The sequence below is a fragment of the Oreochromis niloticus genome, linkage group LG17 (assembly GCF_001858045.2).
Source record: "Oreochromis niloticus isolate F11D_XX linkage group LG17, O_niloticus_UMD_NMBU, whole genome shotgun sequence".
NCBI classification, from domain to species: Eukaryota; Metazoa; Chordata; class Actinopteri; order Cichliformes; family Cichlidae; genus Oreochromis; species Oreochromis niloticus.
Window position 1 is genome coordinate 14,247,529 of NC_031981.2, and position 25,897 is coordinate 14,273,425.

At 38.4% G+C, this 25,897-nt stretch overlaps 1 long non-coding RNA gene across 10 annotated transcripts; it reads left to right on the forward strand.

The window, feature by feature from the left end:
- The first annotated feature begins 1,807 nt into the window (after nucleotides 1–1,807).
- On the forward strand, nucleotides 1,808–24,777 carry LOC102075695 (uncharacterized). Of its 10 annotated transcripts, XR_003214681.1 has the most exons (4): nucleotides 1,808–1,888; nucleotides 12,262–13,050; nucleotides 13,371–13,462; nucleotides 24,348–24,777. It is a non-coding gene; the product is annotated as an uncharacterized LOC102075695 (long non-coding RNA). The 10 variants fall into 10 exon arrangements; XR_003214676.1 differs by having other exon boundaries at nucleotides 12,262–13,462; XR_003214677.1 differs by lacking the exon at nucleotides 24,348–24,777 and adding an exon at nucleotides 13,610–14,047 and having other exon boundaries at nucleotides 12,262–13,462.
- The last annotated feature ends 1,120 nt before the right edge of the window (nucleotides 24,778–25,897 follow it).

Consider the following 25,897-nt stretch of genomic DNA (forward strand, 5'->3'; position numbering starts at 1 on the left):
CATCCATCCATCCATCCATGGATCTATAATGGCAATAATTTTTTACAATAAAAAATTCAATAAAACATCCAAAGTGTGGACATTTTTTATATTTCAGGTGTTAGATACTGTTCGTTTTATTAGGTGACCTCAGACAGGATGAAAAGAGATGGAGAAAAAATGAATGTAATAAAATGGTCAGATTTTTTTTGATTTTTTTTTTTACAATATACAAACTACAATGTTTACTACAAATAGACAGCTGCTTATCTCCTCCATGTCAGTCATTTCTTGAATTTTTCACCACATTCAACCAATTTTAGTCAGATTTAGTAAAAGTTAAACTAATCATTTGCTGAAATGTTTATTTTTTTATTGCCCAAAAGGTGTGAGTATTTAAAACTACAAGAGCTCTACCTTGGCAAATCACTGAGCAGGAGAGTTTGTTTCTGTTTTTTCATTGGACTACTTAAGTTATTTTGGAAGTAGCAAGCTTAGTGGCTCAGGCGATTACGCACTCAGGTTGCGAGCAGAATGGTGATGTGTATACATTGAGTTCATCTATAGTAGCACAAGCAAAAGTACTGGTAAGCTAACATCACATTTTCTGTGATCTTTAAAGACATGAGTGTTTCTTTTCCAATAATAGTACAAGGCTACATTCACAAACTGCAGGCAAAAGCACATCAAATCCAACTTTTTTGACCCTATGCGACCCATATCCGATCATGGTATGACAGTTTGAACAGCACAAATCCAATATTTTCAAATCCGACCTAGGTCACTTTCATATGTGGTACTGAATCTGATACATATCTGATGTTTTAGAAGCGACTGCTGTTTAAATGGTCATGTCGCATTAAATCCGTCTTTTACGTCACTGACACAAGACAGATGCCAATTAGTATAGTATACAGAAACATCTGTGCCGAATATGGCCTGGAAGTTCCGAGGTCAAAATGGGAGATACCCAACCCAATTATCAGCGCCGGAGAAGACAAACGAGAAAGCACGGGCTCTCTTTTTTTCTCAGTGTCCTTCTTTCTCTAAATAATTTGTCAAAATTCTGTCGGTTACGACTGTGCAGAAATTGATAGACTGCTGCAACAACACCTACTAGCTCTGTTGCCGCCATTTTTACTTCTGTAAACAGAGCGTGTTGTGTGTGAAGTCTTCTTTTCCGCATGCAGGGTGCTTTGAAGGCTGTGAACCGTTCACACTATATATATATGTGTGTATATATATATATGTATATATGTGTGTGTGTATATATACATATATATATATGTGTGTATATGTGTGTATATATATATATATATATATATATGTATATATATTATGAATGAACAGATTAATTCAAGTTAAGACAGCTATTTACCTACAACCAGACGTTTGACTCAACCATTTTGACAAGAGGAAAAATGAACAAATAAGAACGTGGTCTTTGGTAAGTAAATACTATAACCCCTTTAAAATAAAAAATAAACAAATAAGCAAATAAATAAATAAATAAAAGCAGCAATTTTAGGTGAGTTTTAGTCTTTTAGTTTTATATACATTGTGGAATTAACAGGGAGAGTGAAAGAATTTTAAAATTAAAATTTTATTAAAGTGAGAAAACAAACAGTATTATAAATTTAACATAAGATCATTGGAAAATACACGGGGAGATCAATATTATTTATTTATCTGTTTTATTTTCATTATTATTATTATTATTATTATTATTATTATTATCATTATTATTACGGATTCTGAATAAACATCAGTCATCGTTCGTTTTTATGAAATATTTTTTCATCTTAACTTTGACCTTTGCACTTTGCCCCGCAACAGCACTGCAAGCCCTCTCCTTTCTGAGGTAATCCAATCTTCACAACGACAAATGGTGGAAAATCAGAGGCAGCAGGTGAGTGACGTGTACTTTGTAAGGGGAAACAGTTAAGTTTGAATATGTAAGCTTGAATTTGCTTAAGCTACAGTATATAAGTGATGCTGTTGTGCTCTTTAGTACACGTATATATGGTAGTGAGCTTGGCTTATGCTGGGCTTACACTGTGCGATTTTTGGCCCTTTTTGAGTCGTGCGACCGTTTTGGTGATCGGCCCGAGTTTGGCCTTCATCGTGCGTCGTGCATCGTGTAGTATACATGGGGTAACGAGAAGCGATTAACACCTCACGACCAGCTCCCGATCATCAATCCCTTGGTCGGGAGGGTGTCACCGCAGCCGCTCACACTGCGCACGCGCAAACACATAAACGTCGGTGAAAAAGACGGAGTAGCACGGCAGTGCAGCTGTGGTGTGTCCAGCGGGGTGGCCACAGGCCACCCCCCCAACCAGACTGTCCACCCCAGGTGCCACCCCGAAGCTAAAACAATAAAATGCAATGAAATATCAAATGTATGATTATGTTTTCACAGTGAAGCTCAGATATCCGAGTGTAAGTGAATGCAGCATCGGCTTCTGCACTATGAGCGTCATGTTATGCCGGGCTCACACTGTGCGATTTTTGACCCATTTTGAGCCGATTTTTGAGTCGTGCGACCGTTTTGGCAATCGGCCCGAGTTTGTCCTTCATCGTGCGTCGTGCATCGTGTAGTGTACGTGGGGTAACGAGAAGCGATTAACACCTCACGACCAGCTCCCGATCATCAATCGCTTGGTCGGGAGGATTTCAAACCTGTTTGAAATCCTCGCGACCGTCGTGAGGGTGTCACTGCAGCTTCTCACACTGCGCACGCGCAAACACAAATGTCAGCGAAAAAGACGGCGCAGCACGGCAGTGCAGCGTGTGATCTGGACACAAGCGATGGAGGCACAACTTGTAGAACTTTGGAAAGCTCACCCGAGCCTTTTCGATGTGGCCTCACAAAATTATCACGACCACAACAACCGTGAAAATAGTTGGATCTACACTGCTGCTCAATCACAGCTGCCTGATCAATGTTTTTCATAAAGTTGATGGTGGTGGTGTGCTTGTCTGTGTGAGTGAAAGACAGAGAGGGAGAGCGAGCGGCAGAATTTCTGTTATAACCTTCATTTTATGAACGCACAGTTTGAGCACTCAGGTCGCATCAGAGCATCGGGCCGTATAGTGTGAGACCCTGCATCGTGACCTATGAACTTCTAACCCCTGCGAGTCAATCGTACAGTTTGAGCAGGAGCTGAATCACGCGACTGAAATAATCGCACAGTGTGAGCCCGGCATTAGCAAAGGTAGGAGAGCCAATCACGAAAGACGGCACCGCAGAAAACAATTTTTTGGTGAAAGATTAACAGGTTAACATAGCTGGACTGGCCATCGGGCATACCGGGCATTTGCCCGGTGGGCGGATGACTTATTTATTTCTTTTTTTTGTAATGGCATGAACAATGAGAGGTGGTGGATTGGCCAGATGCTGGCTGATGTGTAAAAATAACTCAGTTGTTTGGTGGTGGCTGTGGCGGAGCTTCCACAGAGGCCAGCAGGTGGATGAGGGAAGGGGAGGCAGGAGCAGAGACCCGAGGCAGCCGCCGGTCCGAGTGTCAGGTGAACTGAATTTCAGGTAAGAAGTTATGACCTGCAGTCTATCTGGGTCAGATATAAACCAAGTTTAGGTGGAGTTTATTTTCGTTGTGCTGACTTTTTACAGTCAGTTACAATAACTCGTACTGCGTGCTAGCTAGCATGACGGAGTTTCTACACAGCTGGGTGGGTGCTATGATGTTACTGATAGTGAACTTCATTTTATTCATAAGGTTAGTTAGTAGAGTTGCCAATGGCTCCTTAAAAAAGGGAATGGTCCCTCATTCAGAGAAAATATTACACATTTCGTATTGAGCTGAGAAGAGACACTGTTTGTCCCGTACTTTAGATATAATGAAAAAAAGACACAAAGCTGGAGTTAATCTGTCCTTACACTGCACAGCTGCCTTTTCTTCTCTCATTCTCTCCCCCCCCCTCTCCTGTTCCTACTTCAATCATGAAATTGATCAATGATCAGCTGATCGGCTTTTCTCTCTTGTTTATTTATCGCCCACTTTGCGCCAGAAAGAGGAAACCAGCGGATGTTTTGCTAAACAGCTTGATCAGCTGTTAGAATTTATTTAATATTAATTTCTAGTATCAGCTGATGTTTGCTGGAGCCACAGCTGTAAAGCTGCTGGTCATGATGTCGGTTTGGATATGTGGTGAGAGGGAAACATGAAGATGAAACCAGGAGATGTCCTTACTGGATCATCAGAGCTGAACAGGTGATGGAGAAACAGGTTTACCTTTTAGGTGACATGAATGAGTTGAAGGGAAGTTTTGAACTGTTTCTGAGAGACAAATAACACCAGGATCCTTTTCTAAGTAGCTGACAGCTGGTAACTGTGCCAGGGTGGGTCTAGCAAACTTATGCCAGGGGGCCAGGTAGGGCATTAACAGGGAAAGGGGGGCACAAAGAAATACTTTTCTTTCTTATTCTCATTTAAAATGTCTAGCTGTTATTAAATAATTATCTGAATCTTGCGAACAACGTTTTTATCTGACGTAAAATGTATAGAAATCATACATATACCAACAAGACAGTGTACATCACTGTCACAACAGCGTTTTCATTCAAAGGCTTTATGGCTTTAATACCTGGTGGGCCGGTTTTTAGTCAAAATGCCCAATTTTTTTGTCCCAGTCCAGCCCTGCAGGTTAATACTGGCAGTGTCACCATGCCAGCTGACTGTATTTCATCATCAGCCAGTGTTGTTCTTTATACATCAATATTACCAAAGTTTACCATAAGGCAGCATAGAAAGTATTTACTTGCTTTCAGGTTTTATTCAAATGTTAGTCTTTTCAGTTGTTTCCCCACTTTTTTCCTGTTTCAAAATCAAACACCAGTTTGTGAGATTATCTTCTTTTTTTAAATTGGCAGATAAAGTTTTGTATTGGCTAATTTGCCAATTATATGTTAAAAATGTTCGTATTTTAATATTCAAAAATGTTTTTGCCCAAAACATATGTGCACTATATGTCAGTAAAAATACTATGCAAATACTGCTGTCCTTGAATGCTGAGTAAACACGGACAAAGCACTGATTGTATCTCTTGTACTTTATCAACGCAGTATCTAAAAACTTTGCACCGTAGTGGTTAAAATCTCATTCTAGTAAGAGTCAAAAGCGCATTTGGTTATTAGGTTTATAGGGTTATTAAATTATGGTTAACGATTGGTAGAATTTTTTTTTAACATTATCTGCCAATTACATCTGCCACCCTTCTCCAAATCTGTGCCCCTACCTGGCCCCCCCAACAAAAATTTTCTAGACACGCCACTGCAGTGCAGCGTGTGATCTGGACACAAGCGATGGAGGCACTTGTAGAACTTTGGAAAGCTCATCCGAGCCTTTTCGATGTGGCCTCACAAAATTATCACGACCACAACAACCGTGAAAATAGTTGGATCTACACTGCTGCTCAATCACAGCTGCCTGATCAATGTTTTTCATTAGCAATTTAGCAAAGTTGATGGTGTGCGTGTCTGTGTGAGTGAAAGACAGAGAGGGAGAGCGAGCGACAGATTTTCTGTTATAACCTTCATTTTATGGACGCACACTGTAAGCACTCAGGTCACATCAGAGCATCGGGCCGTATAGTGTGAGACCCTGCATCGTGACCGATGAACTTCTAACCCCTGCGAGTCAATCGTACAGTTTGAGCAGAAGCTGAATAACGCGACTTGAAAAATCGCACAGTGTAGTTAGTTCTACTTTCGTTCATTTATAAACTGAACAAGTCTTCAAAGCTAGGCTTTGATTTTCCCGCCTCTACCATGATTTCTGTCCAACGACAGTGCCCCTCACCCACCGACTCACTCACATTTATCGAAAATTCTAGATCGTCTGTCAGTTAAGCAACAGTAGCATACCTAGTAGAGGCTTGGTAATAGAAAAATATGACTGGCTTTTGTTTTTACTCTAATCTGCTTTAAGTCACATTACACAAGTTGTGGATTAGTATAGAGAAGCTGGTATAAAATTAGTTCTTCATAGCTTGTATATGTTAGCCAATGCTCATGCCAAGCTTATTGAGCTAATTAACCAGGTACTAACAGTATTGTATCACCCAGTGTATTATTACTTTTAGACAACATATAAGTTAGTTTTAACAAAGTAAAACAGAGTTCAGTCAGCTTAACATTTTTAACTGTCAGCGTGTTGTGTCGCAGGGCTCTACAGTCGCACACATACACTATGATGTCGCGTGCGCCCAGTTTATAGATGTCATTACAGACACGTTGAAAGAAAAAAAAGAAAGAGGGGAAAAAATAAAAGCCAAATTACAAGAGTTGGCTATCTGAGGATTAGGGATGGGTACCGGTATCGAACTGTAGTAACCAGACCGAAAAGCAGCGCACATTTCGGTGCTTTATTTCGGTGATTTATTTCGGTGCTTTTTTTTTTACTGAGATTAGGGCTGCCACAAACGATTATTTTGATAGTCGACTAGTCACCGATTATTTTTGCGATTAGTCGACTAATCAGATCATGCATCCATTGGACGTAAAATGTACACCTGAAAATATGTTAAACGTTTATTTTGTGACCCAGAAAGAATAATAATTGTAATATTAAAACTAACTAGCTGCCGCCATTGTTGACAACTGCGCTGGGCCGCGCTATGAATTCTGGAACACAGTTTCTTCTTCTTCGGGGTTTAACGGCAGCTGGCATCCTTGTACATGCAGTGCTGCCATCTTCTGTTTCAGTCCGTTATTACACTCTTAAATACTACTACTTATTCCTGCGTCTTTTGGGATCTTACAAAGCTTCAAACGACGCGTCGACTATTAAATTAGTCGTCGACGATTTTAATAGTCGACGTAATCGTGACTAGTCGACTAATCGTGGCAGCCCTAACTGAGATGTCATACACTTTGGATTCTAGCCAATCATTTTACCTTTGCAAGCGTAGTAGGTGGGCCCAGGTACGTATGTTCTTTTAGAGCAGAGCTACAGATTAAAAATGCCCAAGGCGAAACGGTCAAAAGTCTGGCTGTACTTCACAGCAAAAGATGCAAACTCAGCAGCCTGCAACAAGTGCTTTAAGCTGATACTGTGCAAAGGAGGTAACTCCTCGAATCTGATGAAACACCTGGCGACGCATAGCGTTTTTTTAAAAGCCGAGAAATGCACCGTATTTGATAGCTTGCTGCGAGACCTCACGCCGTGCACATCTACTGCGGGTATGGTGCCTGTTATCGGACCCGGAGTTAGCAACATCTCCCAAAAACCCGAAGAGTAGAGTCCTGGCCCCTAGCCCTGCCAGTGTAGCAGAATGATGACGGATGATGATGGCAGCAGCAGCCGTTCTTCTCTGCGTGAGTAGCTTAATGTTGTTCATGTGTAATTTCAATTCAATTCAATTCAATTTTATTTATATAGCGCCAAATCACAACAAAAGTCGCCTCAAGGCGCTTTATATTGTACAGTAGATAGCACAATAATAAATACAGAGAAAAACCCAACAATCATATGACCCCCTATGAGCAAGCACTTTGGCGACAGTGGGAAGGAAAAACTCCCTTTTAACAGGAAGAAACCTCCGGCAGAACCAGGCTCAGGGAGGGGCGGCCATCTGCTGCGACCGGTTGGGGTGAAAGAAGGAAAACAGGATGAAAGACATGCTGTGGAAGAGAGACAGAGATTAATAACAGATATGATTCGATGCAGAGAGGTCTATTAGCACATAGTGAGTGAGAAAGGTGACTGGAAGGGAAAAACTCAATGCATCATGGGAATCCCCGGCAGCCTACGTCTATTGCAGCATAACTAAGGGAGGATTCAGGGTCACCTGGTCCAGCCCTAACTATATGCTTTAGCAAAAAGGAAAGTTTTAATCCTAATCTTGAAAGTAGAGATAGTGTCTGTCTCCCGAATCCAAACTGGAAGTTGGTTCCACAGAAGAGGGGCCTGAAAACTGAAGGCTCTGCCTCCCATTCTACTTTTAAATACTCTAGGAACAACAAGTAGGCCTGCAGTGCAAGAGCGAAGTGCTCTAATAGGGTGATATGGTACTACAAGGTCATTAAGATAAGATGGGGCCTGATTATTTAAGACCTTGTATGTGAGGAGCAGGATTTTGAAATCAATTCTGGATTTAACAGGAAGCCAATGAAGGGAAGCCAAAACAGGAGAAATATGCTCTCTCTTTCTAGTCCCTGTCAGTACTCTTGCTGCAGCATTTTGGATTAGCTGAAGGCTTCTCAGCGAGTTTTTAGGACTTCCTGATAATAGTGAATTACAGTAGTCCAGCCTGGAAGTAATAAATGCATGAACTAGTTTTTCAGCATCACTCTGAGACAGGATATTTCTAATTTTAGAGATGTTGCGCAAATGGAAGAAAGCAGTCTTACATATTTGTTTAATATGTGCATTGAAGGACATGTCCTGGTCAAAAATGACTCCAAGGTTTCTCACAGTGTTACTGGAGGCCAAGGTAATGCCATCCAGAGTAAGAATCTGCTTAGATACCATATTTCTAAGATTTTCAGGGCCGAGTACAATAACCTCAGTTTTATCTGAATTAAGAAGCAGAAAGTTAGCGGCCATCCAGGTCTTTATGTCTTTAAGACATTCCTGCAGTTTAACTAATTGGTGTGTGTTACCTGGCTTCATGGATAGATAGAGCTGCGTGTCATCTGCATAGCAGTGAAAATTTATGCTATGTCTTCTAATGATGTTGCCTAGGGGAAGCATGTATAATGTAAATAGAATTGGTCCTAGCACTGAACCCTGTGGAACACCATAATTGACCTTAGTGTCTGAAGAGGACTCTCCATTTACATGTACAAACTGGAGTCTATTAGATAGATATGATACAAACCACTGCAGTGCAGTACCTGTAATACCTACAGCATGTTCTAATCGCTCTAATAGGATATTATGGTCAACAGTATCGAACGCAGCACTGAGGTCTAGCAGGACAAGCACAGAGATGAGTCCACTGTCAGAGGCCATAAGAAGATCATTTGTAACCTTCACTAAAGCTGTTTCTGTGCTGTGATGAGCTCTGAAACCTGACTGAAACTCTTCAAATAAGCCATTCCTCTGCAGATGATCTGTTAGCTGTTTGACAACTACTCTTTCAAGGATTTTTGATATGAAAGGAAGGTTGGAGATTGGCCTATAATTAGCTAAGACAGCTGGGTCTAGAGATGGCTTTTTAAGTAAAGGTTTAACTACAGCCAGCTTGAAGGCCTGTGGTACATAGCCGATTATTAGAGATAGGTTGATCATATTTAAGATCGAAGAATTAATTAATGGCAGGACTTCTTTGAGCAGTTTTGTAGGAATGGGGTCTAAAAGACACGTTGATGGTTTGGAGGAATTAATTATTGAAGTTAACTCAGAAAGATCAATTGGAGAAAAAGAGTCTAACTTAACATCGATGGTACTAAGAGTAGCTGTAGATAATATTACATCTGTGGGATGATTATTGGTAATTTTTTCTCTAATGATAAAAATTTTATTTGTGAAGAAGTTCATGAAGTCATTACTAGTTAACGTTAAAGGGATGGTTGGCTCAGTAGAGCTCTGACTTTTTGTCAGCCTGGCTACAGTGCTGAAGAGAAACCTGGGGTTGTTCTTATTTTCTTCAATCAGTGACGAATAGTAAGATGTTCTGGCTTTGCGGAGGGCTTTCTTATAAAGCAGCAAACTATTTCTCCAGGCTAAATGATGATCCTCTAAATTTGTGACACGCCATTTCCTCTCCAGCTTACGAGTTATCTGCTTTAGGCTACGTGTTTGAGAATTATACCACGGAGTCAGGGACTTTGGATTTGAGGCCTTAGTTTTCACAGGAGCTACAGTATCCAGAGTCGTACGTAGTGAGGAGGTAAAATTATTAACAAGATAATCGACCTCTGTTGGAGTAGCGTTCAGATAGCTGCTCTGCTCTATGTTGGTACAGGGCATTGAAGATGATAACAGTGGGTGGATTATATTCTTAAACTTAGTTACAGCACTTTCAGAAAGACATCTACTTTGATAAAGTCTACTCTCCACTGCTGTGTAATCAATTATTGTAAATGTAAATGTTATCAGGAAATGATCAGACAGCAGAGGGTTTTCAGGAAACACTGTTAAATATTCAGTTTCTATGCCATACGTTAAAACAAGATCTAGAGTGTGATTAAAGTGGTGGGTGGGTTCTTTTACATTTTGAGAGAAGCCAATTGAGTCTAGTAACAGATTAAATGCGATGTTGAGGCTGTCATTTTTAGCATCTACATGGATGTTAAAATCACCCACAATAATTATTTTATCTGAGCTGAGCACTAAATCAGATAAAAAGTCTGAGAAATCAGAGAGAAACTCTGTGTAAGGCCCAGGTGGACGATAGATGATAACAAGTAAGACTGGTTTCTGAGTTTTACAGCTGGGGTGGACGAGGCTAAGAATCAGGCTTTCAAATGAATTAAAAGTCTGTCTTGGTCTTTCGTTAATTAATAGGCTGGTGTGAAAAATTGCTGCCACACCGCCCCCTCGGCCTGTGCTTCGAGATTTCTGGTAGTTAGAATGACTCGGGGGTGTTGATTCATTTAAACTAACATACTCATCCTGCTGCAACCAGGTTTCTGTAAGGCAGAGTAAATCGATTTGTTGATCAATTATTAAGTCATGTACTAACAGAGACTTGGAGGAGAGAGACCTAATATTTAATAATCCACATTTCACTGTTTTACTCTTTGGTTCAGATGTGGATACTGTATTGTTCTTTCTTTGTGATTTTTTATGTTTAAGTTGTTTATTGCTGGTTTTTAGTTTGTTTTTTGTCTTTTTGGGAGCTGACACAGTCTCAATGGAGATGGGTTTTTGGGGGGGTAGCAGGAGGAGAGAAGCTGCAGAGAGGCGTGTAAGACTGCAACTCTGCTTCCTGGTCCCAACTCTGGATAGTCATATTTTGGGGGGTTTAATGAATTTGTCCATATTTCTAGAAATGAGAGCTGCTCCATCCAAAGTGGGATGGATGCCGTCTCTCCTAACAAGACCAGGTTTCCTCCAGAAGGTTTGCCAATTATCTATGAAGCCCACATCGTTTCTGGGACACCACTCAGACAGCCAGCAATTTAAGGAGAACATGCGGCTAAACATGTCACTCCTGGTCTGATTGGGGAGGGGACCAGAGAAAACTACAGAGTCCGACATTGTTTTTGCAAAGTTACACACCGATTCAATATTGATTTTAGTGACCTCCGATTGGCGTAACCGGGTGTCATTACTGCCGACGTGAATTATTAATTCATAATTACGTTGAGTACGCTAACCATGTTATTAAATTAATGCACGTAAGGTGAACTAGCAAACACTGTCGTAGTTACATGCGGCTGTCTTCTTGTTTGATGGCAGATACTCCCTTCACCCTGGTCAAAAAGGCTAAAATGACCAAAGAAAAAGTGGAAAACAGCTAAACATGAGAGGTTTTTGGACAAAGTTTGTGTTTTTCCATTGTTTAAGCACTGCTTCCAGACAAGAGTGATACCATATATGCCCTATAGCTGCAGAAAAGGCTAACATTGTTATCTTTTTACAAAAAAACAGCTGAACATGAGAGGTTTTTGGACAAAGTGTGTGTTCTTCATTCTTTAAGCACCGGTTCGAGCACCGTTTAAGCACCGGCACCGTTTCAAAAGTACCGGTTTGGTACTGGTATCGGATAAAACCTAAACGATACCCATCCCTACTGAGGATCATCTGACTGCAATGGAGGATAGTCCATAAGATATCAAGCTGTTCAGATGTTCAGCAATGTGATTGAAAATTTGGAGTGGACCTAACTTTTGTACTACTGCACATAACTTGTGCACCAGTGCAACCGTTGCAAAATGTTAGTCTAGACCCCTGTGTCATCTGAATGGTAATAAAGAGTTCAGTATTTTATTAAAGAAGAAACACAGTAATAAAGACCATGCTTTTACTACATTATTTTTAAGCTTTAAGGTTTTTGTGTTATATTTTGTGTTCTCACTCTCATCTGAAATACTAAAGGGTTAATCATGATTAAACTATGCTGATCATGAAGACACAGCAGGTGAGCTAATTTCTGGATAATAGCCACATACTTTTTACCCAATCCGCTTTAAAACTCAAAATGTGATCAGCATTTAACCCTTTACTGCCTGATAGTGGTATTTTTTCTGATCATTTTGCTTTTGCTGTATTATTATGTTTAGCTTGTGGTTCCATAATATTCTCTGAGATATTGTTTTAAATGTGTGTCTCACTGTAATTTACAAACTTTCCATTGTTGTCTTCATAGAAGTGAGTGCTTCTGTGAAATCCTGTATCAGCGAGAAGATGAAGATGCTGAAGGAGCAGACAGTCACTGGATCATTCCAAGTTTTTGCTGTTTGGAGAGTGCAGATGTCTGAGGGTCTGGGTGACTGCTTCAGATTTTGGTGTGATATTTGGCCTGTTAGCACTGAATATCCAGATAAATAGAGGTACACCTTTAAGGCAGAAGAGTTTGCTGGACTTGGAGAAACATTCTGAATTTATGAGCTGAGAACCAAACAGATCGAGTAACTGACTAATTATTCGAATTTGATTAACATCATAATTAATGTTGTTCCAGGACTGTCATTGAAAGTGACCAGTCACCTTGTTGTGATCTCATAGCTTTGCAAAAGACAGCAGTGGACAGCCACTGACTATATTCAACTTATTCTCCTTTGCTCAGAGCTATATTTTCAGTAAGAAAATATCAGCAAGACTCATGAGCGAACAACTATTCCAGTGTCAACAACCTTTAGGTGAGTGGGATCCAAACGCTTAATTTTCAGGTGGTCAGTAATCAGATGTCAGTAATGAGTTTCATCACCATTTGTCTAGAATGATGCCCTTGGTGAGACAGTTCCTCCCGGCATATTTCAGAGTGAATGGAGTTGGACTTCTGATCCTTCCAAGATGTCAGTATGTGAAGGCCACAAGTCCTATACGTTTTTGGTTGTATGGAGAAATGCACTAGTCATGATCAATCATCAGGCGTCTGAGAGAACACTAAGAATGGGGCGTTTTGGCGGGTGGCAGTCTACCTGATTTAACCGAGGTGAACCTTAGCAGCAGATCTTAAAACAACACGCACACTTCCTGGGAGTCTGACACTCATTGTATTTGGGAAGTATACACCAAGATACACTGTAAACACTTTTGAGCTACCAGAACAAAGTAAACCCTCTTGTACGATGTAATTAATTGATGTTTTGGTCATCTTAGAACATCACTGATGGTATTTCCATGTACATATAATGAGAGAAGTTCTCCAGCTTTTTATTGGAATGGATCTGAGTGTACAGATGTTGCTGGATGTTAGTGTGAATTGCTGTCTGTCTCTGTGTTTGCCCTGAAACTGACTGGTGACCTGTCCAGAGTGTACCCTGCCTCTCGCCCGATGGCAATTAGGATAGGCCCCAGCCCCCTGTGAATCTACACTGGATGGTCTGAAGAGGATGGATAAATAGGTACAAGTCATTGTTCTAAAAACCTCTTTTTACACTTGTGAAAGAAAAGTAGTTCACTTACTCATAGTTTATAAAGTACACACATTGTAGTGTTGTTGTTTTTTAAATCATTACTTATTTTTCCATGATAAACTTTCCATATGCAAGGTGATATCTGCCTTGCTGCGTATTTAACCTCAAGTACCAGGACGGGATGACATGCACGTTAGAGTTCACTCAACGGGCAAGGTTGAATTCAGACAATCTCAGAACCTTCACTTACATTAGTAGATGCTGAGTAAAGTAAAAATACAATCTTAAGATGAAGTTTTGATCCCCAAAGCTGGATCCTATATGGAAAAAAAGGTGTGTTGCAAATGTTATGTATACATTTCTGTTTTGATCAAAACATATTTAAGCCTGAAGTTGACATAATCTGCTCTGTATTACCTATCGACAAATTATTAATGGGGAGTGCATGTATGTAAATGCTAGAAAACAGTTGTTTCCATGAAATCTGTTTACCTTCCTGACAAGTTAGAGATTTCATATGAGTTTTATAGGTTGAGTGTGACTATGCCATGACATTAAAAACATTTAATTCAATTCAGTTTTATTTTTATAGGGCCAAATCAGAACAGCAGTTGCCTCAAGGCGTTTTATATACAATACTACAAAGAAAACAGAGAAAACTCCAACAGTCATATGAACCTCTATAAGCAAATGCTTTGGCAACAGTGGGGACGAAAAACTCCCTTTTAACATCGGTTAAAGAAACCTCTGGCACAGCCATGCTCATGGACGGGCAGCCACCTGCCATGACCAATTGGGGTAATGGGAAATAGGAGAAAAGACACCCTGTGGAAGAAAGCAGGAAAATAATAATAATTAATCAATTAATGCAGCGGTGTATAAACACATGTTGAGACTGCCTTAGAGTTCTTTGAGGTTGAGGCAGAGAGGTTTTCATTGAGGTTTTGTTGCATTTATGAAATTACAGAACAAAACTTAAAAAAAAAATGTTTGTTGTCAATAAAAATGGTAAATAAAGAGCAGTTGTAGTTAAATGTGTGCACATATAAAACTGTGTTGACAGATCAAAAGCTTCTGTAAATCAGCCCATATAACATTTAAGCCTTAAAACCTTTACATTTAAGTTTGGCTATGTTATTGCTCAACTTTTTCCCCCCCCTTTCTTTTTGATATTACTGATTATATGCTTATGTCTGATCATGACCCTGGATCTGATGCACTCCCTTCAAAAGTGTAGTAGATGGACTCAGCTGGGATCTTTCTTTTTGTCGATTTTGGAAATGTTGACGCCAATACCTCTGTCATGATCCAAGCAGCCAGGAACACACAGGCACAAATGTAATCTTCAAAAAAATGGGTTTTATTATACCCCAAAAAGGACAAGATGATTACAAAAATTCAAAATAACAAAAATAAACTTTTTAAGAACCAAGTGGGCCCATAAAAGAGGTTAACTTAACAGAACGTTACTCAAAAGTCACTTAACAAAAACATAACTCAACAAACTGACCTGCCCAAATGAGAAACAGCTCCAGTTATATAGCAAATGAATAAACCATTATATACACCAAAGGTGAAAACTAAAGAGATAACAGCTAACCATCATTCAAGAAGAACCCCATTCCCCCTGCATGATCACAATAGATGGTCCAGTCCACTTTATTGGCTTCTGCATTTAAACCAGCTCCACCCTCAGCCTCCTCTTTCAGCCAAACCAGGAAGGACTGGAGCGGAGGTCAGGTAACTCAGAAAGAGCAGAAATATAATCAATATAACATATACCTATATAAAATAACAAACAATGCAAAGCAGAGTCTATGCCACCATTTGGGTGGTGCATTACAGGTAAACTCAAAATATCAAATTAGTTAACTTATGATCACAGAAGCTTTAGAGCATAACGTAAACATAAGACAAAAGACCAAATGAATATTACCTAAGTATCTCAATTGTGTGGTTGCATGCAGCCATCACAACCTCCATTGATTTTTGTTTTTTTAAGTAGGGATGCGCCACAAAATATCTGCTGAATGTTGGTCCTGTTGATTAATAATGTATCCATAAATATAAATATTTGTCAGTTCCCAATATTGAACTTGTGTCATATCAATTTGACACTGCCAAATTTTTCAGTTTGTGTTTTACATTAAAAACTTTTTTCTGCCACTAAATTTTGATCTAATATTCTCAACATAATAAGCAACTAAAAAACGAAAAATATGAGCCAAATTTTCAACATAATTCGGTGAGGATTTTAAAGTTGGTACATCCCTACTTTTGTGAACATGGGTGGCCAAAGCTTGTCTTTCTACATTATTTCGATATACATGTCTTCCCCTAAGAGACATTTTCAAATCACTAACAGTCCAACACATCTCATTTGAAATAAATAAATGAACAAAACCAAGAGTCAAAATTCTAAATAGAAAAACAGCTCTCATACAAAACAACCTTTTAGACGTTATATTTTACTGAACTGAATTAACTTTAGATTTAGTCTGCTATAATGATATTCAGCAAACTAAAACTAAAAAAAATTCCATGCCTTAGTTATGATTATTTGGGTATATTTATTTGGTCTACTGGATCAATTACATCTTTTGGGTCAAGAGGGATGATCTTTTTTAAAATCAGTTTTTCTCAGCTCTCCAATGATATACTGTTGAAGCCACTCTTTTCACCTGTCGTTGGTCGATGCTTTAACCTCCTCATCAGTCTCTGCCTCTTTGTTTTGAGTCACAGATTTTAGTTTTTCCTTCTATCAAAGAAAGGTTTTCATTCAGTTTTAATTGCTTCCTCTCTTCTTTTTTCCCTCGTGCCATTAACACACTATTTTGGTGCGATTTATCTGACATAAAATTGCCATTTTTTGTGAGCCTGTTGTTTTCTTGCTCTTTTTAAATTGTGGATAAATTATTCACCATGGTAGATCTTAACATTTCAAAGTGTTTTTGCTGAAGGAGCTTCCTCTTTTTCATCTTCTGCCTTCTTGTCATCAGTACTTTTTTTTTGTTGTTTTAAAAAGCCTTTTTGAAAGCTGTTACGCCCCACTTAAAAACAAAGTGTTGTCTGGGATGGGAGGTAACACAAAGTGAAAAAGAAAAGAAACTGCCTCAAAGTAGATGTCGTTAAAACATGATTTAAAACACGAAACTACTAAAGTAAAAATAAACACAGGGAAGCTCTTTTCTTCAGGGTCTCCAAGGCCAAAACAAAAAACAGAACACCCCCTTTCTAACTGAAAAACAAACCAAGAACTCTCTAGCCAAAAACAAAATACAGTGGCTGAGCTCCCTATCTAGCCAGAAAACAATTGAAACAAAAATGGCAGAGAACCCCTACCTGCTTCCACTATGATTAACCATTAACACTGTAAAGGCACACCTTTACTCACAATAAAGAAAGAAAGCCAAAGTTACACAGAGTTGAAATTCACACACACAGCCTGCTGCTCAAACCACTATAGCTCACAGTTCTGGCAAATGGGGGAAGTAGAAGGGGCGTGGCGGTTTGAGATGGCAGTCTGTATGCGGTGGCTGACGAGCTGCAACACACCTCAGCTGTGGCTCATGAGGCAGACCTGGAACACAGGAAAGGGAGAAAAAGGCTCTCTCACATAGGGAGAGCCACTAGAGAGAGGTCAGCGACCGTAACAAAAGCCCTCTTTATTAGAATTTTCTCATGGGCTTTCTCTTGCTCTTTTCTTGCTTGCGCTATTTCATTTTTTTACCTGAATAAGCTTATCGTAGAGCTGGGCGATATAAGATTTTTTCATATCACGATATGTTTTTTTCATTTCAGGCGATAACGATATATATCACGATATAAGCCAAATAACTATATTTGTAAGATTTAAATGTGCCGTTGCTCACAAGGAAAATGTGAAATAATTAGCAGCTTGTTTTAATTAAAATATTTATTTCCCATAATAAGTTCAACAGGGTAGATGTACTTAAGGAACACGAGACTTCAGTTTCAGATAAAGGCAAATATTGTAAACTACACAAAAGGCAGCTGCTAAAGCGTTTAAGTTTCAAAATAGAACAAACAAAACAGACTACTAAATTGTCAATTCCACTTAGAAACAAAATTTTAATTCTAAAAATAAATCTTAGGTCGTTTTACAGAAGAACAGAGAAAATTGACTAACTTTTGTCAATATCAAATAAACTGAGAACTAAAAGGAAATTCTCAGGCTACGTCCACACGTACACGGGTATTTTTGAAAACGGAGATTTTCTGTTTTCGTTTTAAAAAATAATCCCGTCCACACGTAAACGCAGAAATGAAGGAAAACGCTGCTAGGAACATGCCAAAGCAACAGGTGGCGATATATTCCTAACCGTGTAGAAATGTTGGCCAATCAGAAGTCTAGAAGCCTCGGTAGGAAATAGTAAACAAAGATGGGGCATAGAAACAGAACCGAGTCGTATGTGTGGAGGGACAGTAACTATGTGTGTATATGTAAGCATTTAAACACTGCAGAGAGTACAATTAACAGTAACAGTATTGTAGAAATTCATTTCACCGAAACAATAACGTGGCGCACAGTGTGACGTCAAAAAAGGCGCACACCTTTGACGCTGCGTTTTCTCCGTTTTTCTTGTCCACACGTAAATGCAAAAACGGAGTTTTCGAAAATATCCACCCTGGCAGGCGTTTTTAGAAATCTCCGTTTTCAGTGACTGAAAACGCCGTTTACATGTGGACGAAAGGTGCAAACGCATAGAAAAATCTGCGTTTTCAAAAATACCCAGGTACGTGTGGACGTAGCATCAATCTCTCCTTGTTGTATAGCTTAGCTTTTCAAACAGTTTTAACAGTTACTTTAGTCTGACAAAAGCCGAATGACGAATTAGCGCTTTCAGTCAGAGATTGAGCATGTAGTCGGCAAACTCATTTCCTTCATTACCTGGGCGGCCCGGCTGCAAAAACAAATACACATGTGCGCCTTGGCGCTTGTGCTGTACGTAACAAGTCATGTGACGTGACGCTGCGGCTGTGATTGGTTCGGCTCTGTGCTACTTAATTTGGATTGGCTGTTCTTTTTTTTTTTTTTTTTTTTAAGAGGACAAGAGAGATGAGGTCTATCGCAATAGTTTAATTTTTCTATCGAGAAAAAGTTATTTCGCAATACATATCGTTATCGTTTTATCGCCCAGCTCTAGCTTATCGTTTTCATTTGTAACCATAGCGCCATAGATAGCTTTGTGAAAGTTTTTAACACAGGCATTCCTGTTAAACTGCAACCTTTCTGCCTGCTCCAGCACCTGTTTTCTGTGCTCCAGCTCAGTTTCCAGGACCTGGGCATCTTGGAACGCTTTAAGTTCATTTCTTTTTTGCATTTTAGCTGCCCTTTCATTTCATTTGATCTACGATGTATTTGTATGGTGTCCTCTTATTTTGCTCTTTTGCAGCCTCTTGATGATAATTTAGTTCGTAAATATCCTGAAAGGCAACAACTTTTTCCCCAACAAACTCCTTTACGGCACAGGGTCGTGTACACTGTGCCTGGAGTTTTGGTAAATAAATATTTTTCATTCCTGCCAATTTACCGTCCAGACTGTCAAGCTCTGTCTGTGCAGTTCAGTAGCTGGGGAGCGGTTTTTCCGTTTTTTTTATGGGTATTGTGTGTATTCTTCTCCATTTAGGAGGATGCCATGCCCTCCTAGACTTGTCCTTAAAATTACTGGATGATTATTTTTATCAATTTTTGGCAGCTCTGCCAGAATATATATCGGTGAAGCCTTTCCTTTTTCAGCCTTTCCTTTTCACCCTCTCGTTTTTTTTAAGGCTTTAACCGCCTCCTCGGTCTCTGCCTGTTTCTCTTCTTGTTCAGCAATTTTTTGGTTTTCTTGAACTAAAGAAAAGTTTTCATTTAAGTTTTTAATTGCATCCTCCCTTCTCTTTCACTGTGCAATTAAAAAATTATTTTCATTCATTTTATCAATGACAAAATTTGCTTCTGTCAGTTTTTTCTCAGCCTGTTGTTTCTCCAGTTTGTCTCGGGCTTTTTGTTTAACTATGGCCAAATTATCCTCTGTAACAGATTTTAACATTTCAAGATGTTTTTGCTTGAGGATAATTTTCCTTTTTTCATTTTCCACTTCCTTGTCATCAAATTCTTTTTGTCTTTTTTCTTCTAAAAGACTTTGTTTGGCAGCTTTTTCTTTGTTAGTATCTGCCAGTTTTTGTTTGTTTGTTTTTTTACAGCAATTTCTGATAACATCTGCTGTTTTTTATGTTTTTCAGTGGATCATGAATCTTTCTATTATCTGTGACTGCACAAACATTCTGTCTGTGTATTTCCTCAGCTTGAAGTTTCTCTTCATTCATTTTTCTTTCTTTTTGCACTTCAAGCTGTTCATGCAGTTCTTTCAAGACTTTACTTTTTGCTAGTGACATTTTTACTGCCTGCAATTGTAAGTCTTGTTTATATTTTTCCTCCTGCTGCTGCCTTAATTCTTGCTCCTGACTTTTGAGTTGTTTTTCTAACTGCCTTCTCCATTAATTATCTTTTATTTGGTTTCTTTGAGCCTTATTGAAAGCCCTCTTTATTAGAATTTTCTTTTGGGCTTTCACTTGCTCCCTTTTCTGTGCTTCCTCAAGTCTATCTTCCACCTTGTTATTAAATTTTTTCACTTGCTCTTTTCTCGCTTGCGCCATTTCTTTTTTAACTCGATAAGCTTATTGTTTTCATTTGAAACCATAGCGCCATATATAACTTTATGAAAATTTTTAACACAGGCATTCCTGTTAAACTGCAACTTATCAGCCTTCTCCCAAACCTGGGCTTCAAGTTCCTTTCTTTTTTGCAGTTTAGCTGCCTTTTCTAATTTCATTTGCTCTATCATGTACTTTGTCTTCTTACTTTGCTCCCTTGCCTCCGCTTGAAGATAACTGACGATGAACTGTCAAGCTCTTGCTTTAATTTAATTTGACGAGTCTGTGCAGTCGAGTAGCTGGGGAGCCTTTTTTCCGTTTTTTTTATGGGTATTGTGTGTATTCTTCTCCATCTAGGAGGATGCCATGCCCTCCTGGACTTGTCCTTAAAATTACTGGATGATTATTTTTATCAATTTTTGGCAGCTCTGCCAGAATATATATCGGTGAAGCCTTTCCTTTTTCAGCCTCTCGTTTTTTAAGGCTTTAACCACCTCCTCGGTCTCTGTTTCTTTTGTTCAGCAATTTTTTGGTTTTCTTGAACTAAAGAAAAGTTTTCATTTAAGTTTTTAATTGCATCCTCCCTTCTCTTTCACTGTGCAATTAAAAAAATTATTTTCATTCATTTTGTCAATGACAAAATTTCTCAGCCTGTTGTTTTTCCAGTTTGTCTTGAGCTTTTTTATGGCCAACTATGCCAAATTATCCTCTGCAGCAGATCTTAACATTTCAAGATGCTTTTGCTTGAGAAGCTTTTTCTTTTTTTTCCCCTTTTCCACTTCCTCGTCATCAATATTTTTGATCTTATTATATTTCTCTTACAGAAACAATGTTCAACACTCTCACCAGTAGCACATCTAAACAAGAAAATCCCAGCCTCCCAAAAATCCCTACTTAAATAGGCACAAATCATACCACCAATAAAATTTAAGAGATTTCCCCTACACACTCCAGCTACAAATAAACAAATACAGTAAAATACTGCACTTATTTTAACACCCCCCCACCCCCTCTCTCCCCACCTTCCCACACACACACCTGAGTACAAAACAACCCCCAGTTAAATAATATACAAACTAACTAAATCAAATCAAACTGAAGATTCAGTCTGCTCCCACGGCTCTCATCTAATGGTTTACCCCACTAACAGTGGATAATTAGGGAATTCCTTTCAGGTGAACATCATTAGCCCGTAATCATGTGGACTTAGTTAGTTCACTTGAAAACAGAAACATAACAAAACGAAAACTTTCTATCAGACATTGCAAGTGTGTGCTTCGCCTTAGTGAACGAGATCCTTCCCCACGCCCTCACAGTGCTCTTCTTTCCGAACTTTATGATGATTTTTTTTTTTTTTTAATCAATTTTTGGCAGCTCTGCCAGAATATATTGTTGAAGACTTTCCTTTTTGAGGCTATCGTTTGTTAAGGCTTTAACCGCCTCTCCAGTCTCTGCCTGTTTCTTTTGATTAGCAGTTTTGTTTTTCTTTGATTACAGGGGGTTTTATTGAAGTTTTTAATTGCTTCCTCTCTTCTCTTTCACTGTGCTATTAAAACATTATTTTGGTGCAATTTAGCTGAGATAAAATTAGCTTCTGTCCATTTTTTTTCTCAGCCTGTTGTTTTTCCAGTTTTTTTTCTTGGCCTTTCTTTTTACCTGTGGACAAATTCGCAGCAGATCTTAACATTTCAAGATGTTTTTGCATGAGGAGCTTTCTCTTTTTTTATTTTCCACTTCTGGATTATTCATAGATTTGAGAAAGGCATTTGACACAATAGAGCATGATATTTTAATAAGAAAACTGTGATGTTATGGTGTCAAAGTTTTAAGTTGGATTCTGAGTTCTAAGAGACAGGAAGCAGTTTGTCAAATTAAAGAGTTGTTGCGCCTTATGTATGGACATAGCTTCTTGTGTACCCCAAGGGTCAGTTTTGGGCCCAGAATTCTTTAACTCAGCGGTCCCCAACCCCCGGGCCACAGACCAGTGCCAGTCTGTGAGTCGTTTGGTACCGGGCTGCGAGAGTTGAGGCTCGGGTGTGACATTTATGGTTTTCAGGGTTTTTAATCGGTTTTTAGTGTTTTTCTTTTTTCTTTTTTAATCATTTTTATCATTAACTCTGTTTCCCTGGGTCTTTTCCCGTGTGTTATGAATAAATCTTTTTTTTTTTTGGTACCGGTACTGATTTTATTTTGTTGTATTTATCCGCGACACCTTAAAGGCCGGTCTCTGAAAATATTGTTGGACAAACTGGTCCGTGGCGCAAAAAAGGTTGGGGACCGCTGCTTTAGCTTGCACATCAATGACATTTGTAAATCCTAAACAAGGCACAGCAGGTATTAGACGGGACATCACTTCATACTCTCTACTTTTCAGTGGTTTCACCTTACTTAAGCTGTTTTGCAGAGGTCTGGGGCAATAACTGGAATTCCAAACAGCACAAATTCTGTTCAAAGCAAAAAATAAGAACTACCAGGTAATATTCAGAGTATTGTTTGGGGGGGGGGGGGGGTTGTTTGTTTTTTGTTTTTTTTCTAAGAGAAGAAAGTTATAATTTAAGGAGGTTTTGTAAATTCAAAGATGTGAATGTATGTACTACCAGAAAAGTTTTTTGTGTTTCTGTGTGGAAAGTTTGAGTATGGAGATGAAGGAATGTCCAAACATAAAGGAGTTGAAAGAATTATAAAGATATGATCTTCATGAGTTATAAAGAAAGGGAAAATGTTGAAATTCAGTGAATGTCTCTGTTTAGTACATTTTATTCTTGCTTATTGGATTGTACAATTAACTTTTTAAAACTGGAGGTATTGGTGTGAAGTTATAGAATGACAAAAACATAATGATATGATGTAGTGTGTGAATGTGTGCGTGAATGGGTGAATGACTGGATATGTAAAGCGCTTTGGGGTCCTTAGGGACTAGTAAAGCGCTATATAAATACAGGCCATTTACCGTTTACCATTTTAGTGTTTATATTATATTAGAAATATATTCATTATTATTACTGCAGATTATATCAGTAAGGAAGCTGATTAAATATTGACCGATAACTTGTGGCAAAGGGTTGGGATTAAATAAGTGTGTACTTCTTCCTGCTCTTTTTCAATATATATAACTGAATCAGAACAGGTGAAGCAACATTGAAATGTATTAGATTTATTTTGTATAGCATTTTTTTTCTTTTCTTTGCTAAATGAACTTTGTAAATTGTTTACATAATCGAAATAAATTAACAAACAAACACTTCCTTGTCATCAATATTTTGTATTGTCTTTTTTCTTCTAAGAGACTTTGTTTGGCAGCTTTTTCTTTGTTGTTATCTGCCAGTTTTTTTTAACAGCAATTTCTGGTAACACCTGCTGCTTTTTGATATTTTTCAGTGGATTGTGAATTTTTCTATTGTCTGTGACTGCACAAACATTCTGTCTGTGTTTTTCCTCAGCTTGAAGTTTGTCCTCATTCATTTCTCTTTCTTTTTCTTGGACTTTGAGCTGTTTGCGCTGTTCTTTCAAAACTTTACTTTTTGCTAGTGACATTTTTACTGCCTGCAATTGTTAGTCTTATTTTTTTTTTCTCCTGCTGCTGCCTTAATTCTTGTTCCTGAATTTTGTTCCTGAATTTTGAGTTGTTTTTCCTAACTGTCTTCTCCATCCATTATCTTTTATTTGGTCTCTTTGAGCTTTGTTGAAAGCCCTCTTTATTAGAATTTTTAAAAAATCGCCGTATTCGGTGATTCGAAACGCCGTTTACGTGTGGACGAAAAGTGCAAACGCATAGAAACAGCTGTGTTATCAAAAATACCACTGTAGGTGTGGGCGTAGCATAAAAGAGTTAGTGGTTTATTTTATTGCTATCTCTAATTTTTTGCAGTTTACTTTTATTTGTTTCACTGCTTACTAAATGTTTGAGGTGTGGAATAAACTGCAATGGAGTTTGAAAACAAAATATGGCTGTGGAGGATGTGTTTGTGCCACAGGGGTTGCACAGCTTTTCTTGTAAAACAAAGAGGGGCCTAGCAAAAAATGTCTGGGAACCTCTGCGGTAAGTGAAGGTGAGGTGTCTATGAAGTGTTCAGCAGTCTGAACACTGGGAAGAAACTGTCATTCCAGGGGCAAAACATTGCAATGAGGTGTTTAGGAAGCATCTAACAGCAAATGTTTTTGTGTTGTAAGAACTGTGCAGCTGCTAACAAAAACATCTCTGTATATCCAGCAGGTGGAACCATCCCCTTGGACCCCAGACACCATATTGGCACGTGTTTCACCAGAAAATAAATACTGTTGATGTGATTTTACTGTACATTTTTACTTTACATTTTACTGTGATTTATCTGGCTAATGCATTTTTCAGTATAAAAGCTGATCCTGCCCGTCGGTTTTGGTTTGCTTTCTCTTTCTCCAGACCCATTTTTATTTTATTTATTTTTTTAAACGGTGCACTTAAAGAAAGTGCACTGAAATCCCTCCGGAGGAATCGTCATTTTTGCATACATTTATAATTTGATGATCTGTTCTCATTTTAAGCAGGCCTGAATTGCTGAGTTTCAAACCCTTTTTAATTCTGTGTGGCAGGCAGTGTTGGGCAAGTTACTTTGAAAAAATAATTAATTATAGGTCCTAGTTACTTCTGAGTTAAAAGAATCTAAAAGTAATTAATTACTTGAAAAGTAACTATTGCGGTACTTTAAAAAAAAGTTTAACCATGGGGTCCAGGGTATAATTGGCCATTTTTAACTACTTTTGATTTTCCCTCTACATTTCACCTTTAAAAACTATTTACTTTGCCTTGTTTGGTATCATTGTTTTCAGCAACCTCACGTGTCTGAATTTACAGTTATGTTTTCATTTTGACATACTGTATTAACACAATTGATGTAAAATCAGACAAAAAACTCGAAAAAAACCCTCAAAAAATCCGAGTAGAAAAAATTATATTTTTTACTGTAACAACCACAAACATGTTTATTGAATCATATTTCATAACTTTAAATGCAAATATAAATTGTCAATTTTAAAATCCTATGCACAAGTTTTGCAAACAACAAAGTTACTTGCAGCCATTTACCTTTTACCCTTTTGTATAACCATTTCAAACTATTTACATAACAATCAGGTGTTCTGCATTCAATAAGATGCCACACAAATTATTTGTGCCACAAAATCATTTCTGTCCACTATAAAGGAGAACATCACAGCCTGATACCTGCAGGTCTGACAGCAGCAGGTGTATCACTCCTGTTTTCATTCAGCAGTTGCCTCATTGTTCTGACACACAACACAAAACTATCCACAACACTACACACTAACTACACAAGACAACACATTAGCATGTTTGGAGTGTGTAGTTAAACGTCACAAATCTCTCACATCTCAAAACTCGTTCTCTCTCTTTTTCTGCTGTCTTTCTTTCTCTCTCTCGCCGTCACTCCTAAAACTTCCCCCTCTTCCTAAACAACCAAATGTCATGTTGCCATATCATTTTTTGATTGGTCGACATGGTACATTCTTCCACCAACATGAAAGGGGTGGATTTTTTTTTTTTTTTTTTTTTTTTTAATTGTTGGTCATAAGCAGAGATGGGCAGTAACGCGTTACTTGTAACTAGAGATGGCACGATACCACTTTTTTATGTCCGATACCGATATCATAAATTTGGATATCTGCCGATACCGATATGAATTTGATATAGTGTTTTTTAATCAATAAAACTGTTTTTTTTTTAATATCTTGCTGCATTTTGTATAAGTTCATACTCAAGTTTGA